Genomic DNA, 19,553 nt, shown 5'->3' on the forward strand with positions numbered 1-19,553 from the left:
GGGGTTTCATCTTGTTGGTAAGCCTGGTCTCAAACTCCTGGCCTCAAGTGATCTGCCAGCCTTGGTCTCCCAAAGTGCTGGGATTATTGTGCCTGGCCTTATTATTATTATTATTTTTAATAGAGATGGGTGTCACTATTTTGGCCAGGCTGATCTCGAATCCTGGCCTCAAGTGATCCTCTCATCTTGGCCTCCCAAAGTGCTAGGATTACAGGCATGAGCCACTGCTCCTGGCTGGTTGGGATGTTTAAACGCCTCTCTTGCCACTCATGGGGACATGCAATGCTCTGTAGCCTCTGCTTACAGGCGTGAGGTTGGGGAGCCCTATTAATCTAGAAATATTCCTGCATATCCATGGATGCTCTGACTGCACAAAGGACTTTAGTTTGAGCCCAGATCTTCCTTCCTTCTTCTTCTTCCCACCAGTTCCTGGAGGGGGTCAAAATCAGCTTTTGGAGAGATAAAGACCATGCCAGTGATGAGCAAGATAGTTGCCTAAGTAGGGTTGCCAGATTCCACACAGGATGCCCAGTTGAATTTGAATTTCAGATAATGATTTTTTTTTAGTATAAGTATGTCCCAAGTATTACATGGGACATACTTATTCTAAAAGTTATTTATCATTTTTCTAGAATTCAAATTTACCTGGATGTCCCATGTTTTTATATGTTAAATCTAGCAACCTTGTACTTGAGGAAGCCTCAAGTTCAGGCTGAGCACAAAACCCACCTCCCTTTGACACCAGACTGAGGATGATTACGGCTCCCCTGGATGCCCAGATAAGAGTCATCTGAGGGCTCAAAGGAAGAAGGAATTCATTTTGGGTGTGTGTTTTGAGGCCTGGAAAAAAGAGAAGGCTTAACCAAAGAAGTGAAATTTAAGCTGTACCTTAGAAGTATATCAGGCAAATGAATGAGTTAGTGAATAAGTTGTGAGTTCCTTGTGGGACAGACCATTTCTTATCTATCTTTATATTTATAGACAATTTATATCAGGTCTGGCATAGCCTAGATGCTCCACGATGAAGCAAGAGAGAGGAAAAGAGAAAAGGGAAGAAGAAAGGTGGGAATGAAGAACAGACTGTCCTAGAAGCCAGATAACCTTTGCAGGGCTGGGACAGCAGCTCCAGCCATCCAGGAGGCTCCAGTCTGTGTGGCAAGGTCTCTGAGGAGGGGAGGAAGTCCTACTGATCAGGTGGCTGTGCCTCGGATGCTCAGGGGACAGCTGGAGGGAAGCTCTGAGTAACAGCAGCAGATATGGCCCAGGTGTGGGAGGTGGGAGATGAGGCGTCCAGTCTCAGCTCTGCTCCTACCTTCAGTTAGCCAGAGAATCTCACAGGTGAACAAGACCCTAGACATTCTCCAGGCCATTATCTTTACTTTACAGCTAGGGCAATTGAGGCTCAGAATGGGACACAGACCTTTGTACTCAGCTTTTGATCTCATTACTTTATTCACTCAGCAAACAAGTAACAATTATTTCTGTCGGGTATTATTCTAGGAGAAACTGGAGCTCAGAGATAAATATAATGCATCCTTGGCCTTGAGGAGAACACAAATTAATAGGAAAGGCAAAAAGAGAGCCCATGACTGCAGTCAGTGCTGGCGAGAACTATGAGGAGGACATGAAGGATTCGTGGGAGGGTGGGAAGGGGCCAGCAAGGTTGGCAGGATCTGTGGGTGAGGTGACGCTCAGCAGGAGGCACAAGGAGTGAGTTAGGGAGTTGACAGGTTGTTGGAACAGATAATTGAGGCAGGGGCTGGGGTCTGAAGGGGGCAATGGTAAGAGAGGAGAATGGAGAAAGAGGTGGATCCCAGACATGGGGTCTGAGCTGAGCTAGAAATATCAGGGGTTCAGCCCCCGTTAGCCTGGTATACCAAGTCTGGCTCTTAGGGGTTCCTGGAGCCCAGATGTCTCACTCCAGGCCTGGGGACCAGGTGTCAGCATTCCCACATACCTGTACTCAGTTCATCTGCTTTGCTGCCACAGGGACATTCTACTTTTCAGAGCTTGGCCCCAGTTTTCCTATCAGGACAACAGGCCCTCTTTCTGCCTCCAAGCTTCAGGAATAGCATTGGCAGGGATCAGCAGAGGGACTCTGCAGCCTCTGCCCTCCATCCCACCCCCATTTTCTCAGGGGTTAGAGTGGCAGGTGTCAGCATGGCCATGGGCCCCCTGTGTCCCCTCCCCCGCTGTGTTCTCTATAATTTTATATTGAGACCTGTGGTCATGACGTGGGTTTTACTGCACTAACGACATGGCCTGCCCAGGTTTAATGACAAAATCCATACTCTGGCCCTGGGCCTGCTCCTCGTTTGCATAATTCCCAGAATACAGCTCCCTGAAGCTTTTGACCTGGGCCATTACAGTGGCCATAAAACGGGCCATAAAACCGCTGGGGATGGCCAAGAGGAGGGGGCTGTGGTCTTGCTGGGGTGGAAATGAAGCCCTCAACCCCATATTCTTCCTATGCTTGGGAGGAAGCATCCTTTGGCTCTTCCTTTCCGCAGCTCCCAGAATCTGGGAGTCTATTTCAGGATGGCGAGGCCCCTGGAATCCTTAGTCCAGCTGCCCATCGGATGCAGGAATCCCTTCTCCAATACTACTGGCAGCACCACAGGTGGGCAGACCAAGCCCACCAGAGGCAGGCTGTCAGCAGGTGTCCTCTCGAGTGTTCCTCTCTCCAGCTCATGACACCCCCAACCCCCAAAAGTCAGCCAAACCCTTTTGCCACAGGTAGGTCTAGGTCACATAGGCCTCAGTTGAATCCTGTCCCACCTCAGGAGGCCTTGCTCCCTCAGGAGGTCAGGAGCCGGGCTGAGCAGCATAGTGGGGAGATGCGGGAAGCACAAGGGGATGGGGATGGGGACACGGACTGGGATGGGCTGTCAGTGCTAAAGATGATGAATGGGGGAGGTGACGCGGGAGGCCCAGTGTTATCGGCAGAGGATGGCGGGTGCGGGCGCTCGCCGTTCCTGCTAATCCCCGGGCGCTGCCTCAGCCCTTGCACTGATAACGAGGAAATGGGACTGACAACAATTTTTAGCTGAGAGATTCTTCACCAAAATGCCAGGCGGCCGGAGGTCTGACAGCGCCTGATTGAGTGTGTGAGTGCGTGGGGGGAACGCCCGCAGCCCCCTCCCTCCCATGCAAAGATGGATCGCTCATTCCGCCTCCCGTCCACATTCATTACCGCACCTCCCTCCCCACCGCCCCAGCCACGGAGTGCCTGCCACCTTCACTTCTCTGCTTGCCGCAGGTATCCCCGCAAGCAGGAGGAGGGCGGGGAGGGGAGGGGCGCTGACCCCATCCTCAGCCTGACACAGGGCAACTCCAGCTCCAAGAGCGGAGAGGCGATTCTGTAGAGGCAGGGGCTGGGAGTCAGGGGAATCAGGTCCCAGCCTGGAGGCTCCCTAAGTTGTATGACCTCCAGAGAGTCCCTTTTCCTTGCTGAGCTGCTAGAACACCTTTCCTGCTGGACAACAGTGAGGCTTCAACAGGGAGTGACTGATGGTAAGCTGCAAAGGACAGGCCTGTTGAGGAGGAGAGGAGAGGTCATGCCAAGGCAGCCCTCTTTCTAGCTTGGACCAGGCTCCAGCCGGCCTAGCCCTCTCACCTCAAAACAAAGCCTCAGATACCTGGGGTCCTAGATCAGCCCTCTGCTGCCCCCCTCTGTTGGGAATGGTTGACCGTTGGGAACAGGCAACTCAAGGGCCGGCACAGCCTACTCCTTCCCGGCCATCTTCCACAGCGAAGCCTGGTGAAGAATTGGACATATAGCGGCCAGGGGTCTCGTTCAAAGGGAAAGCCCTCCCCTCCTTGACCACTCACCCACATCTGGCCTTGCAGTTCCCCACCGTGTGACTGCCTCTCTGGCTTGGCCTGTTTGGTTTTGCCCAGTTCTGCTGCATGAGAGTTCCATTCTCACCTCTCTGCTTGTCCAAGCAACAAATCCCATCTCTATTATCTTTTCTCTACAGACCACAAAAAGCATGGCTTGACTGCCTGGTGTCTAATAGGGATGAGGAGGGTTGAAATGAGGGTGAGGGTGACTGTAATGACAGATGGCCATGGAGGCTGGGGCTTTTAAGAGTATGTGTGTGGGTATATGTGTGTGTTTATCTGTACACATGTGTGTCCTACCCCTACCTCTTCAATGGAAGGGCTTCCATTTCCTAGTGACCAAGAAACAGGAACTTCAAGCAGAATTCAACAGAGCTGCCTCTTGCTAGCTGTGTGACCTTGGGCAAATCACTTAATGTTATTGAGCTTCATTTCTCCTTATATGAAATGGGGAGAATGATATCTAACTCCCAGGACTTCTGTGAAGATCCAGTGAAATCAGGGCTGTGTACAAGGGAGGAGTCATTAGTGCCTCCAGTAACACTGGCAAAGTCTGTTGTTTGTGCCAATATCCGCCCCATCCTGACACCTGCCCTGCCTTGCCTGTATCTGGCCTTCTTCCCTTCTATGATCCAGATCTTTTACCATTCAGTAGGTGCCCTGGTCCTAGTTCCTCTGGCCCCCATGGAGCTCCTTCTTCCTATCCATCATTACCCATTTATCTGTTTATTGGTTTATGTGGTGGTGTATCCATCTGTCCATCCAACTATCATCTATCCATTATCTGTCCATTTTTAATAATAACAACTGTCTATCAAGTATCATTATATATTTGGCTGTAGGTCAGTACTACACATACTTTACCTCATTAATGCTTACAGTAGTTCCATGAGGTAGGTGTTACTGTCTCTGTCACACTGATGAGGAAAATGGGGCTCAGAACAATGTGGTGACAGCTACAAAGTTCAGAGCAGGGATTTAAATCCAGGTCTGTCTGAGTCCAGACCTGAACAATACCCAACTACCTACCTACCTACCTACCTACCCACCCACTCACCTAGCTAATGATTCAATACGACTCCACAGATGTTTACTGGATGACCACTAGGGGTCGCTATAGCACAGATGCCAGACAATAATGAAAACAGGCATATCTCTGCCCTCAGGGAGCTTAGGACCTAACTATGGATGGAAACATGAAACAATTGTCCCCAGATTGGTTTTAGGAAAAGAAAAGTACGTGGGGCCGGTGTGGTGGGTCAAACCTGTAATCCCAGCACTTCGAGAGGCCGAGGTGGGAGGATTGCTTAAGGCCAGGAGTTGGAGACCAGCCTGGGCAACACGGTTAGACCCTGTCTCTACAAAAAAATTAAAAAATTAGCCAGCTGTGGTGGCACATGCCTGTAGTCCCAGCTACTTGGGAGGCTGAGGCAGGAGGATCGCTTGAGCCCAGGAGTGTGAGGTTGCAGTGAGCTATGATCTCACCATTGCACTCCAGCCTGGGCTACAGAGTGAGACCCTGTCTTTAAAAAAAAAAAAAAAAAGTACACGGAACTAGGGGAATATATCATCTGGTCTGGAAGGTGAAGGAAGTGACATTCAACGAAGGCTGAAGGATGTGTGGGAACCAGTCAAACGGTGATTGTGGGAAGTGGAGCTCTAGATAGAAAACAGCACATTTGGCCGGGGGCAGTGGCTCACGCCTGTAACCCCAGCACTTTGGGAGGTCAAGGTGAGTGGATCACGAGGTCAGGAGATTGAAATCATCCTGGCTAACGCGGTGAAACCCGTCTCTACTAAAAATACAAAAAAAAAAAAAAAAAAAAAAAATAGCCAGGCGTGGTGGTGGGCACCTGTAGTCCCAGCTACTTAGGAGGCTGAGGCAAGGAGAATGGCGTGAACCCGGGAGGCAGAGCTTGCAGTGAGCCAAGATTGCGCCACTGCACTCCAGCCTGGGCGACAGAGCAAGACTCCGTCTCAAAAAAAAAAGAAAAGAAAACAAAAAGAAAACAGCACATTTGAAGATACAAAGGAGAAAGAGCCTAAGTGAGGAATCAGAAAAAGTCCAGTGTGGCTGAAGCAGACAGAGTGAGTGAGGGGCAGAGTGCTGAGGTATGATGATAGAGAGGGCACATCCTGGAGGACTTTTAAACTACATTAGTGATTTTGGTTATTATTATTTTTTTTTAACATACAACAAGAAGCCATCAGAGAGTTTTAAACAGGGGAGTGATATATCAGACTTGCATTTTAAAAAGATTATTCTAACTGCAAAGTAGCCAGTGGTCTAAGGGGCAAGAGCAAGTGCAGGAAGGCTATTTAGGAGGTTATCTCACTAACTCGGGAGAGACGGTGGCAGCTTGCTCTAGCATGACGATGCTGGAGATGAATAGAAGCAGATGGATTGGACATGGAAGTTAAGGGACAGAAAAGAGTTAAGGATGACTCTAAGGTTTCTGGCTTGAGCAACTTCTAGGTGGTAGACCATTGACCAACTTATGGAATGGGAGCAGCAGGCTTGGTAAGGAAGAAAATGAGTTGAGTTTTGGATGTACTGAGTTTGAGGAACTATTAGACATCCATGTGAAAATCCTGAGTAGGCACTGTATGTGAGCCAGAGCTAGAGTTCTAAACCTGGGAGACACTGACATAGAGAACCAAAGCTCACCACTGTGTCCTCTGTGCCTGGAACAATGTCTGGCATATGGTAAATACTCAATAAATATTTATTGAATAAATAAGTGAATGAAGTTCAGAGTAGGCAAGATCACCTAGGGAGAGAAAATACACTAGGAAGAGTATCTGGAATAGAACCTTGGTTTACAGTTATAGGAAATTTAAGGCATCAAGGACTAAGAAGGAAGAGCCAAGAGGCAGAATGAAAACAAAGAAAGTGTGATGTCATTGAAGCCAAGAAAGGAAGAGTTTCAAGGACTCTACTGTCCTTAGTAAGGTCAAATGCTGTTGAGAGGTCAAGAACACAAGGCATGAAAAGTGTCCCATCCACTCATCTTATCCATAGCACAACCATCTACCCTCCAGTTCATCCACCTGTCATCCATCCAAACCACCTAATTACTCATCCACTCTCCCCTCACTCAGTCCCTTCCTCCTTCTCTTAAAACTATGATTGGCGCTTCTGCTGAGTATGGGACAGCAAGAGTTAACATGCTGACAGATGGCATTTTTTACCTTCAGTCAATATGAACGAGGCCCCAAGACTATGATTCCAAACATCTGGATTTCATCAATATGTGATCTGTCATCGTATATTGGCATTCCCCAGTCTCCGGGCCAGAGCAATGCGGCTGGTTTTATTAATACGTCAAATACATTATCCGTGTAATACACTTGTCTGGCTGGGGCCTCCCGCTGGGGCGGGGCGGCGGATTTGAATGTATGATGAATCAGTTTGCATTACATGTTCGTAAGTCATCATTTGTCAGGATTAATAGGCATCCCTGGTTGAGGAGGTGGGGGTAGGGCGGGCAGGGGAGAGATATGTATTTAGCCGTGGCCCATGCTTTCCTCTGGTGCCCAGGGATGTCCTAGGAACAGCTGTGCACCCTCTTGCCCAGACCCCAGGGTAGTTACTGGTGCTTGTGGGGCAGAGGTGACATTTTCAGCAGTTCCAGAGTCACTTGGAACCCAATAGGCCTATTTGTTTCTGCTTTGGGCTTGCTAAACAACTAAAAAGGATAGGACAGGGGTTAGTTGCACAAGCTGGCTAACTCTTCCTCATCCTTTAGGATTCAACCTAGGGTTCCTTCCTCCACATGGCCTTCCCGGACTCCCCCAGACTGTACTGGGTGCCTCCTCTGTGTTCCCGAAGCCTCTTGTGCTACTTCTGTCTCAGCACTTGTCACAGTTTTATTACTGCCTGTTATGATTCTGTCACCTTCTTTAGATTGTAAATTTACTGAGGGCAAAAATTAATTTGTTCCCTGCTATAGCCCCAGCATCTAGCAGAGGGCATAGCCCAAAGTGAGAGAATAGTCATAGTAATAGTAGAAATCAATAAATATTGTTCGAATTAATGAATAAGTGATCACTGACCTTGCTAAATCCCCAAAGAGGCAGATGCCAACTAGGAGATGCCATGGAGCTTCTCTCTGATTCCTTGTCCCACCCTGACTCTGGTCTAGTCTGGTCATCTACCCTTCTATATATGCTTTTCTTTTTCTTTTTTTTTTTTTTTGAGACGGAGTCTCACTCTGTCGCAGGCTGGAGTGCAGTGGCATGATCTCAGCTCACTGCAACCTCTGCCTCCTGGGTTCAAGTGATTCTCCTGCCTCAGCCTCCTGAGAAGCTGGGACTACAGGTGCCCACCACCACGCTCAGGTAATTTTTGTATTTCTAGTAGAGATGAGGTTTCACTATGTTGGCCAGGATGGTCTCGATCTCCTGACCTCGTGATCCACCGCCTCAGCCTCCCAAAGTGCTGGGATTACAGGCGTGAGCCACCACGCCCGGCCCCTATATAGGCTTTTCTTTATCTGCTCCTCTTCCTTCTATAAGGCACGTATAGACCCTCTGACACAGCATGAGGTTCCTTATATGTGACACACATACCTAGATATAATATACGGGTGTGAAACATTCATACCTACATACCCTTGCCATCTTTCCTTCTCCCTCCATTCTGCCTGCAGAAGCTCAGACTGGCACTGCCCATTCCACATGGCCTCCTGCCAGCTCCAGGTACAAGAGCCTGATTCCTATTGTAATGGATGCTATTCACTGTCTCTAGCAATAGAGGGTGCCTGGATTGAGCCAGACATGGCTCCTGGGTGGCCAGTGGCAAACATCTGCAAGACAGCCAGGTGAGGTCAGTCTGTGGACAGGTTTAGGCTCAGACTTGGGCTCGAGCTGGAGCCAAAGGCTCCAGGCCAAGGCACAAGCAAGCTCACTGAGTCTTGGTCATAGAAGCTAAACCCTTGGCCCCATGAGCCTTTGTTCCAGCCAAAGGCACCAGCCAACCTGTTCAGAGACTGGCGGGGCTTCAGGGGCCACAGCTGTTTCACACCTATGACCTTGGCTATTTCAAACATAACTACAGCCTCTCTCCTCTTATGGAGCTACAATTCAGTTTCCCTCCTTCTTTAGCTAATAACTTCCAGACAGCTCCCTGGGCTGGGCTGGGCCAGTGGTGGGTGGGGCAGGCAGGGCCTTGCAGAGTTTGGGATTAGGCTTCAGAGACTACAGTCAAGGGCCTGATTCTGGAAAATATCCGCATGTGGACCTGCACATGCATCCTCTCGAGTGTCTGGACACATGCTTGTGCTGGCACTGGCACACACAGGTGCTCACATGGTGTGGGTATTTTTTTGCATTTAGACAAACACCTGAGCTCCTATGCATATGTTCAGGTGTGGACCCACTATACCTGCCTATTCTCCCTAGCCTGCCCACACACTCCACTCTCTCCCATGCCTTCCTTGCCATGCAGCCAAAATGCTAAGACTGTACTGTTTAAAGGAAAGTAACTTCAAGTGTGCTTTACCCCCTGCTGGTTCTGACGATGAGCTTATAAAAATGAAGTGGGAACCTCCGCAGCTGTGGGCAATAAATCCTGAGCTGCCAAGGAGGGCAGTGTTACCTGCTTTCCAGGCTGATGGGTGGACCGTGGGGCACCGATTACAAGTGCCTGCAGGGTTGGATGGGCAATGGGCCAGCTGCCTGGCCTCAGGCACTGCCTGCTAGCACATCCCAGGCCAGCTGCCTCCCTCACACCTGAGGGGTTAAGAGACCCAGAACCCTAGGGAGGGAACAAGGACTGAGAGCAGCAGAGGGAGGTAGAGGAAGAGAAGGGCTGGATGGGGAGAGTGAACAGCCAGGCACGTGCTGCTAAGGCTGAGGGGAGCCCTCGCATCTGGAGATCAATTAGCATCAATTACTGACTTCATTTAATTGTCGTCCAAGATGAATTTGTCATTTTTAGCTGGGAATTAATGGGAGACCTTCACCTCTCCCTGGCAGCAGCGCCGGAGCCAACAACGGTCACCTCAGCCTCCCAGGAGCTCTGAATCCTGCTTGGGTCTGGGGCCAGACTTGGGCAGGCAAATAGTGGGGCTTCTGCTCCCTGGGCGAGCTCTGGCCTGGCCCACTGTAGCCCGGGGCCAAGGTGGGGGCCGTGGGTCCTGGGTAGCAGTTCTTTGCAGCCTCTGGCTTCAGCCAGAAATTAATTTGCTGGGCTGAGCATGTTTACCTTTTCCCAGCAAAAGCGAGACAGTAAACAGCGGACCGGCGGCTGAAATTGAATTGATAACTGCATCAACGTGCCAGATAACGCCTAAAATAATACGCCGATAAGGAAATTCGATTTGATTTGCTGCTGCGCATCAGATTGGCCCCATCTGTAGCTGCCTGTAATCATTTTCAATTGCGTTGGGAAACCTTATTTGTCCTTAAATATTTCTGTCATTTTTCATTGCTGGCGACAGATCCTTGGGCAGGTGGCAGGGTGCGCTGCCTCTGTGGGCGCAGGGTGGCGGCCCGAGGAGGAGGGGTGGTGCGGACTCGGAGAGAAGGAGGCAGGGAGCAGGCAGCCGGGCGGTGACAGCTGTTCCTCCAATCAATCACGCTGTCGACAGGGAGGGACGACTGGCTGGCAGAAATTGAGTTTGCCTCACAGGGGACGATTGAGCAAATTAATAGCCCATTAGCCAAGCAGTGACCTGAGAAATGAAGGTGCAGGGGTTCCTGCTCACTCAGGCCGGATAGGGTGGGGCAGGGCAGGGGAAGGGTCTGGGGAGGGGAGAAATAAGGAGGAGTGTGGGAAGAAGAAGAATGGATGGATGGATGGGATGAGCGGTATGTGTGTGTGGGGTGGATGGGATGAGCGGTATGTGTGTGTGGGGTGGATGGGATGAGCGGTATGTGTGTGTGGGGTGGAGTTGGGAGTCAGTGAAGGAGGAGAGACATCAAGTTGGGGAAGGCAGGCTAGAGATGCAGGCAGTTCTGGGAGGGTTGCGGTGGACAGAGTGTAGTGGTGGAGATGGCTCCGACTGATGTCTCTCCACTACCTTCCCAGCATGACCTCTGGGACACAGGACCATATCAATAAACTCTCCATCTGCAGTCTCTAGATACTCCCTTTACTTCCTCTACTCATTTTCCCCGGAACCTGGAGATGCTGCCACTCACTTGCGGTCCTCTCCAGTACAGGCTTTTTATTCTCTCAACTCCATGCTCCACAGGCCAGAAGGTGGGCTCAGTGTCTTCCAGCTCATTGCCTCTCCACCTTCTGGACTCTTTGAGGTCAGTTACCTACCATTTTCTACACTCACCCAGGACTTTCACACTCGCCTCTCTCCCCCAAGCCCATCACTGTCCTGACCCCCTCAGCTCCTATTATTTTTTTCCTGTACTTGACTTCCTCCTGGAGATCCTTGTCACCAACCTAAATAGGACCTGTGATGGAACTCCCTCTCCCCCAAGCCCTCTCAAAGCCTTGTACCCATTAAACTTGCTCTTCCCTCTTCCCTTCTCCCAACTCCCAAGCCACCACATACTCATGGATGCTAGCCCGGGCCCGTTGTGCACCTTCAACACCATCTTGCCAACACACTCAACTTCTTACTTCCTTTGCCTTCTCCACAACCCAACTATTCTCCTTTTTGTCTCAGACACGCAGGCGGCTAAGCACAGCTGGGGAAAATCACAAAACCATGCAGATATGTGCCAATAAAAATTCACAGTTTCCAATCTCAGCACCACTAAGCAATCCTTTTACATGCTCTTGGTCAGCTCTGTCTCCTCTTTCCCACAGAGACAATTCAATAATATTTTACTATTTTGAGTCGCCTCTCCATCTCCTGTCCCCTCTCTCTGCTAGGTGGCCTTGCTTCCTCCTTCACTCTGAAATTTAGTCCTTAGGCATGAATTTCCTCAGCTTATGGATCTACTCTCACCTCCTTGCTCCCTCCAGTTTCAGTGGAAGAGGCATCCTCCTACTTTAGCCTAATCACTTCTCCTGGGCTTCAATCCCAATCCTGCCTGTGTTCCCTGGGAAAGCCGCCAAGTTCTCCCTCTCTACTGCATCTTCTCCTTCCCTTCCTCATGCTTCTCTCCATCAGCATATCAACTCCCGCGTCTCTCCCATATTACAGCAACATCAACCTCAACAACCCAGCTCTCTCTTCCATATGGCACCCTTTTACTAATGGCCTTTTCTTCTCCTTCTCTTCTCACCTAAGATGCTCCAAAGACTCTTGCTTGCTGTCCATACTTTTGCCTCCTAACCACTTCTTAACTCATCACAGCCTGAGTTTCATCCCCAGCATTCTATGGAAACTACTCTCAATGAGGTCCTTGGTGATCATCCACAATAGATACTCCAGTCATATTTATATATTAGTCCAATAAATATTTGTTGAGTGCCTTCCATGTGCTAGGCAATATACCGGGGTCTAGGGATACAATGAGATCCATGTCCTTATGGAGCTCACAGTCTAGTGAGAGAACAGGTGCAATAAAATACTAGTACAATTGTAAAATTGCAATTGTGCCAAAAAGAGGTCAACATTGCTGCGGGAGCCTGTAATATGGAGATTTGCTTTGTTCAGAGAAACCTAGACAGGCTTCCTTGAGGAAGAGCACACAAGCTGAGGTGTGATAGATAAGTACTTGTTGAAGAGATGAGGAAGAAGGGAAGTGGTAACACTAATCAAATGCTTACTCTGTGCCAAGCACTATACTTTTTATTTATTTTTTTGAGACAGAGTCTTGTTCTTGTCACCCAGGCTGGAGTGCAATGGTGTGATCTCGGCTCACTGCAACCTCTGCCTCCCGGGTCCAAGTGATTCTCCTGCCTCAGCCTCCCGAGGAACTGGGACTACAGGTGTGCGCCACCACACCTGGCTAATTTTTGTATTTTTAGTAGAGATGGGGTTTTGCCATGTTGGCCAGGCTGGTCTTGAACTCCTGACCTCAGGTGATCCATCCACCTCGGCCTCCCAAAGTGCTGGGATTACAGGCGTGAACCACCACGCCCAGCCTAATCCCTATTTTATAAGTAAGGGAACAGAGGCATAGAGAAGTTCTTAGCTTGCCCATGGTTACGAGGTAAGTGGCCGTGTGAGACTTATGTAGTACCACAGCCCCATGCATGCTCTTAATCACGCTATTCTGCTGCCTCTGATGTTAGCTATTGCCCTTGTCATCATTCACTTCTCCCTCTCTCCACATTCTATGTGTGATCTCTGAAACTCTGAGGTTTCATTCCCTCAGCCTGTACCTCCAATCTGAGCCATGTACAACACTGCGTAGAAGATGCTCTGCTTGGATGTCCCAAAGGATCTTTAAGCTCAACACGTCTGAGATGGGACTTACCTTCCTCTAGGCCTGTCCTCCTCCTGCTTTTGGTTTCGGTGAATGGTGCCACTATCCAGAGACCTCCCTAAATTGACAATCTTAACTTTTACTCTTTACTCCAGTCTCTACATCCAGTAAGTCAACATCTTACCTGTTTTTTACCTCCTAAGTACTGGTCAGAACCATCTTCTTTTCTTCATTGCCCTAGTTCAAGCATCTTTATATTCAGTCCCTACTCTTAGGTCTCCTCATGTATTTCTCTCCCCTTTAATCTATTCCATCCCTACAGTTACAAGGATCTTCTTAAAACACAAATCAGATCATATCATTCTGCTGCTTAAGGTCCTTCCCTGGCTCCCAAAGCCACAGCATACATTCTGAACTCTTTATTATACAAGCCCCTCTCCAGTCTCCTATCCCATCTTGCAATAGTGTGTGCTCTGGCTGGACAAAATGTAGCTCTTCATCTGGCATTCTCACTGCCAATAATGCTCATGCCCATGCCATCATCTCCCTGTGGGCAACTTTTAACTGTGATTTATTCCTTTTTTATTTTGAGAGTGGGTCTCACTCTGTTGCCCATGCTGGAGTGCAGTAGCACAATTACAGCTCACTGCAGTCTCCACTGCTAGGCTCAGTGATCCTCTCACCTCAGCCTCCTGGGTAGCTGGGACTACAGGCACATACCACTACACCCAGCTAACTTTTTGTAGAGATATGGTTGGGTCATGTTGCCCAGGCTGGTCTTGAACTCTTGAACTCAAGCAATCCGTCCACCTCGGCTTCCCAAAGTGCTGGGATTACAGGCGTGAGCCACCGTGCCCAGCCGTATTTATTCTTGAAGAGCACACTCAGACAATGCTTCCTCTTTGAAGCCTTCCTTGATAGTTAATTACTCTCTTTTTCGTGCTATGTTCCGCATATGTCTATACGTCTATTATTGCATACATCATATAATATTGCAATTATTTGTTTATTCATCTGTCTTGTCTGGGAGATTCTGAGCTCTTTGTTTTATTTATTTATTTTTTACTGCTCCTTGTGGAGCAGGGCTACCCCGTAGGCAGTGTGCCCAGAGTAGCCGATACTGAGCTTTTTAAGGGCAGAGAGATTGTCTGATTCATCCTGGGACACTCAGGACCCTAGGCATAGGGTCTGGCATAGGGTGGGTATTAGTAACTGTTGAATGATTCAGGGACTAAGCGAATGGGAGTGAAGGGCCTGCAGGAGAATGCCTGGAAAAAAAGAGAGGTGGGGTGGGGGAAGTGTGAGGGTGAGAGAGATGGGAACAGGGGAAGGAAGGCAATTGGGGCAATGCGGAAAACTTCTTTTGCTTAAATGAAGCCTTGCTTCATGGTCAGTAAGAGTCAGAGGCCCCAAGAGTGTCAAAGTGTAGAAGCTCTCAAAAGACAGAAGCTCCAGAACCGCTCTCCTTACCAAAATATTAAGTGTTCATAGACCTGGTGGGAAATGGGTGGGCAGTGACCATGTGAACATAACCAGACAGCAAAATCCCATGCCTAGAAACACTGACAGACATGCACACGAGGACAGACGGCCAGTCACGTGCTCCTACAGGGTCCCCAGCGGCTCCTCTATCCCAGAGCCCTCTGCAGGCCTCTCGGTGGGCCCGTGCCCCACCGGAACCCCTCGGCTGCACGCTTTCTCTCTCTCGCTCAGCAATTTCCCTACCCAAGAAAGCTCTAAGGGTTTCAATTACCGGCGTGTGGGATTTAGTGCCCTGGGCTTCTCTGACTGGAGGAGATTTATTTGAAGGTTTAGTGTCGTGGAGAATTCACGTCTTCACTCCCAGGAGCCCAGCTTCCGTCCTGAGCCCCTAAATCAGGAACCAAGATGGGCTATTGTCACTTACCGCATTAGCCTCGTTAGCGGACCAGGAGGGGTGATTAATAGCAATGCACACACAGCCATCCTGCTCGCTTGCAGCTCCTGCTGCTGCTCATGACCTGGGGAGGGGTGGGGACGAGCTGAACCTGCTCCAGAATAACTGAGGACTCTTTGCTTAGTCCCCTCCCTGTTTCCCCCTCCCCATCACCAGGCAGGAAAGTCCACATGACCATTCAAGATCTGGAGACAGTTCAAAGATTAGCAAGTCTAGCCAGATAGAGCACATCTGGAGGCCTGACTCTTGGAGGGGGTGGGCAGGGGGCGTGAGGGGTCTGGTTTCAGGATACGTCCCAAAGTGTACACCTGTGTTCGAGAGAGAACAAGAGAGAGAGAGACAGGTGGGTGGGGTGGGGTGTGAGGAGACAGTGGGGGGTTGTACGTGAAGGAGGTAGACAGGTGTGTGTTTATTTCATTTCCCAAATACTCTTTGAGACTGGAGATAGCGCACTGAGGAAGACAGACAAGGGCGCTGGGAAGAGGAGGTGTGTACACAAGAGAAAGAGGTCCATGTAAGTCTGAGAAAGACCAAGAAGTGTGCAAGGAGAAATAAAAAAGTGTGGCTGAGAGAGGGGTGAATATGTGCGTGTGAGAGGCTTCTATGAGACAGAGAGGTGCGTGTGTGTGCCGGAGCCATCTGGGAGATGTTCATGTGAAAGGTGTGTGTGCAAGAGTGGGTGTGGGAGGGGGGATGAGAGAAAGGGGTGAGCGACAGACGTGTTGTGTATGAAAAGAATGTGAGAGGTGTGGATGAGAGGGAGGGGCACAGCGTGAGAGAGGTTCATGTGTCTGTGTCTGTGTGTATGTGTGTGTGTATGTGTGTGTGTGTGAGAGACAGAGAAGGGCGTGTATGTATGTTGAGACAGAGAAGGATGTGCATTTTCTGTCTTGTTTTCCTTTGTCTCTTCAAATTGTCCCCTCCTTACCCCTTTCCCCCCCAAAGTTTTTGAAGCCATGCTAACCTGGGTTTGAATTTCAGTTCTGGCTACTTCATTCATTTATTTATCTGTTCATTCACAAAATTATTACTGAGCATCTGCTAGCTTTTACCTTCCTGTGCCTCCTTTTTCTTACGTATAAAAAGAAGATAATAATTATACTTGCCTAACAGGGTGATTAGTATACCTTGGTGGTATAACTTACATAAAATGTCTCGAAAGAGCACAGAATTTGGAGCTAGATGCACTCTACAGCATAGCATCTGGCATGCGGGTCAGGAAATGGTAGCTACAGAGCTGCGGCTCCTCTGCCAATCCCTTTCTCTCTTCTTTTTCCATCTCCCTTACCCTCCTTCCTCCCTCTCTCCCACTCTCTTGTTCTCTCTCAATCACAGCTGAGCCACAGTATTAATTATTAGAACCAATTGACTGTTTAGACTCTGATGTTTTAACTAATCACCACTAATGGCAGACACTGGTGGGCAATCACATTCATTTAGTTCTTGGGCAAACTCCTCATAGTTGAGAGCAGACTAGAGGGAGGGGATCCAGCAATAACTGGCATTTGGGAATGATGGGAGAGGAGGCTCTCTGCTGCCCAGAAAGAGTCCCTTCTCTCCTCCCCAGGCCAGTCAGGCCACTTGGGATCGGTCCGCTGAGCCTTGCCTTGGAAGTGGGTCGGCTTCCTTCCCAATCTTTTTTTTTTTTTTTTTTTTGAGACTGAGGGAAGTGGTAACACTAATCAAATGCTTACTCTGCAAAGCACTGTACTGTTTTGTTTGTTTTTTTGAGACAGAGTTTTGCTTTTGTCCCCCAGGTTGGAGTGCAATGGCACGATGGCTCACTACAACCTCTGCCTCCCAAGTTCAAGCGATTCTCCTGCCTCAGCCTCCCGAGTAGCTGGGATTACAGGTGCCTGCCACCACACCCAGCTAATTATTGTATTTTTAGTAGAGACAGGGTTTCACCATATTGGCCAGGCTGGTCTCCTGACCTTAGGTGATCCACCTGCCTCAGCCTCCCAAAGTGCTGGCATTACAGGGATGAGCCACCGCACTCAGCCCCTTCTCTATCTTTTTACTTCTCTGCCCATTGGCCTCAGTCTCCCCTTTTGACTTAGAATTCTTTCATGGGAGTCTCTAGCAACCACTACAGTGGAAATATCCTACCTGGTCCCCTTCCTTGAGTTGCTTTTTAGTTGTTGTCCTTCCTAAAAGTCCATTTCCAGGAAGAGTCATGTAGACATAGGTTCAAAAATCTTTGCTCCTTGGCCGGGCGTGGTGGCTCACGTCTGTAATCCCAGCACTTTGGGAGGCTGAGGAGGGCGGATCATGAGGTCAGGAGATCGAGACCATCCTGGCTAACATGGCGAAACCCCGTCTCTACTAAAAACACAGAAAAATTAGGCGGGCGTGGTGGTGGGCGTCTGTAGTCCCAGCTACTTGGGCGGCTGAGGCGGGAGAATGGCGTGAACCCGGGAGGTGGAGCTTGCAATGAGCTGAGACTGCGCCACTGCACTCCAGCCCGGGCAACAGAGCAAGACCCTGTCTCAAAAAAAAAAAAAAAAAAAATCTTTGCTCCTCACAGGGCATCTGCTCGATGCTGGTTGGAATGGGAAGCTGTACCCTGTCCATTCTGGCTGAGGGTTTCAGTGAAGAGAGCAGACAAACACGTGCTCAGTATTGCTGAGTCTGGAGAGAACGCTAGGGCTGGGGATGTGACCTGAGAAAACACCTGCTTACTGATCCTGCCTTCTTCACACTGTGGCCCCAGAGCCCCAGTCTGCACACAGCCCTGCTCTGCACTGAGCCCTGGCCCATCCTGTACCTGCTCCGCTAGACTGTCCCAGGGAGCCAGATTCCCAGAACTCAGGAATGCCAGCTTCAGGGTGCAGGACAGACTGGGCCAGATGGACCACAGGGCTTGGGCGCCCTGGAGGAGGTGGCCTAGGTGCCCGTGGCCAGTAGGTGTCGCTGTGGCTCCAGCACTTGTAGGGGGTGTTAGGCAGGGGCCCCGGAGCTGGCTGAGGTGCTGGGTGCCCCTTTGCCTCCCACTCCTACCTCAGGCCTTCCTTCAGGCAAAGCCTTCACCAAGCTTCTCACACTTTAAGTGTGCATGGAACACTTGGAGGTTAATCTAAAACACAGATTCTGATTCAGCAGCTCTAGAGTGGATCCAAGATTTTGCATTTCTACCAAGCTCCTAGGTGAAACCAGTGCTGTGGGTCTGTGGATGCTCTTTGAGTAGCAAGGTCCTAACTAAACAGCTCCATAGTGGGGAGGCACTGGCTCTGCTGTCTCCCAAAGCCCATCTTCACCCTCACTCCTGTGTCTTTAAATAAAGCCCTGAATCAGAGGCCAAGGGTAGAGCCCCTCTTTTTTTCTGGAGATGGGCTTAGCTAGACCAGCATGAGTTGGGCAGTTTCTAGAGAAGCTCTGAACCTAACCTAACCCCAGTACTTTGAGCCAACCCAGCCCTACCTCCTAGCCCAAGCCCTAAACTTCAATCCAGTCCAATCCAAATTCCCCAATTAACCCCAGTTCCCAACGGGCTATTGATTGCTTCAGTCCTGCCCAAGACCGAACGCCCCCTTAGCCTCTCGATAACCTTCCTAGTCCTCTACCATACTTTCTTCTGGATACCAGCCTGAGCCAGGGCAGTGGGGTATTAGGGTGTGGGGAAACATGCCTGGATCAGGCTCTTAGAGGACTCAGCAAGGGAGCTTAGGGATTGCCCCAGACAAAGGAAAAGAGCAATTTGGCAGTCTAGTTGAGAATAGGCATTCCCCAGACTCTCCCTGCAAGGCCATTTCTGTCGGGGAAAGGAGTTCTGTCCCTGCCTTACCCCATGTGGGTCTGCTCTGCCCGATGGGCTCCATTTCCTGGGATGTGGGGGAGGCTGGGAGGAAGCATGTCCATTAACCCAGCCCCAAGTGCAGGTGAAGGGGGTAGGATGGAGGGAGCGAAGGGAGGAGGAAGGAATGAAGTAACAAGGAGGGATGGGGGCAGGCAAAGCGCCCTCCAGGGCTTTTCTTTTCAAATCAAAGTTTCTCTTGGGGGCCTTTCACCTTCTTTTTTCTGTCCGCTGCCTGGCCCTTCTGGGTAGTGCAGAAGTGGATTCCTGCAGGGGTGGTAGGTTATTAAAACTGGACTTTAAGAGTTTATCCCCCCCCCTTTTTTTTTTTGAGATGGGGTCTCACTCTGTTGCCCAGGCTGGAGTGCAGTGGCGTCATCTCAGCTCACTGCAACCTCTGCCTCCCAGGCTCAAGTGATTCTCCGGCCTCAGCCTCCCAAGTAGCTGGGATTACAGGTGTCCACCACCACGCCTGGCTAATTTTTGTATTTTTAGTAGAGACAGGGTTTCGCCATGTTGGTCAGGCTGGTCTCAAACTCCTGACCTCAAATGATCCACCTGTGCCTCGAAAGTGCTGGAATTATAAGTGTAAGCCACCATGCCCGGCCAAGAGTTTATCCCTTTTAAGTCTCACATTTTGTGATTTTTAAGTAATAAAAATTATTTTATTTTATTTTATTTTGTATCATTTAAAAAATT

The 19,553-nt window shown here is 49.7% G+C and overlaps 1 protein-coding gene across 2 annotated transcripts in view; it reads right to left on the minus strand.

Moving 5' to 3' along the window:
• RNF220 (ring finger protein 220) overlaps positions 1–19,553 on the minus strand; it is a 247,497-nt gene that overhangs the window by 37,862 nt on the left and 190,082 nt on the right. The window lies entirely within an intron of this gene.

Source organism: Trachypithecus francoisi, unplaced genomic scaffold (assembly GCF_009764315.1).
Source record: "Trachypithecus francoisi isolate TF-2019V2 unplaced genomic scaffold, Tfra_2.0 Lachesis_group12, whole genome shotgun sequence".
NCBI classification, from domain to species: Eukaryota; Metazoa; Chordata; class Mammalia; order Primates; family Cercopithecidae; genus Trachypithecus; species Trachypithecus francoisi.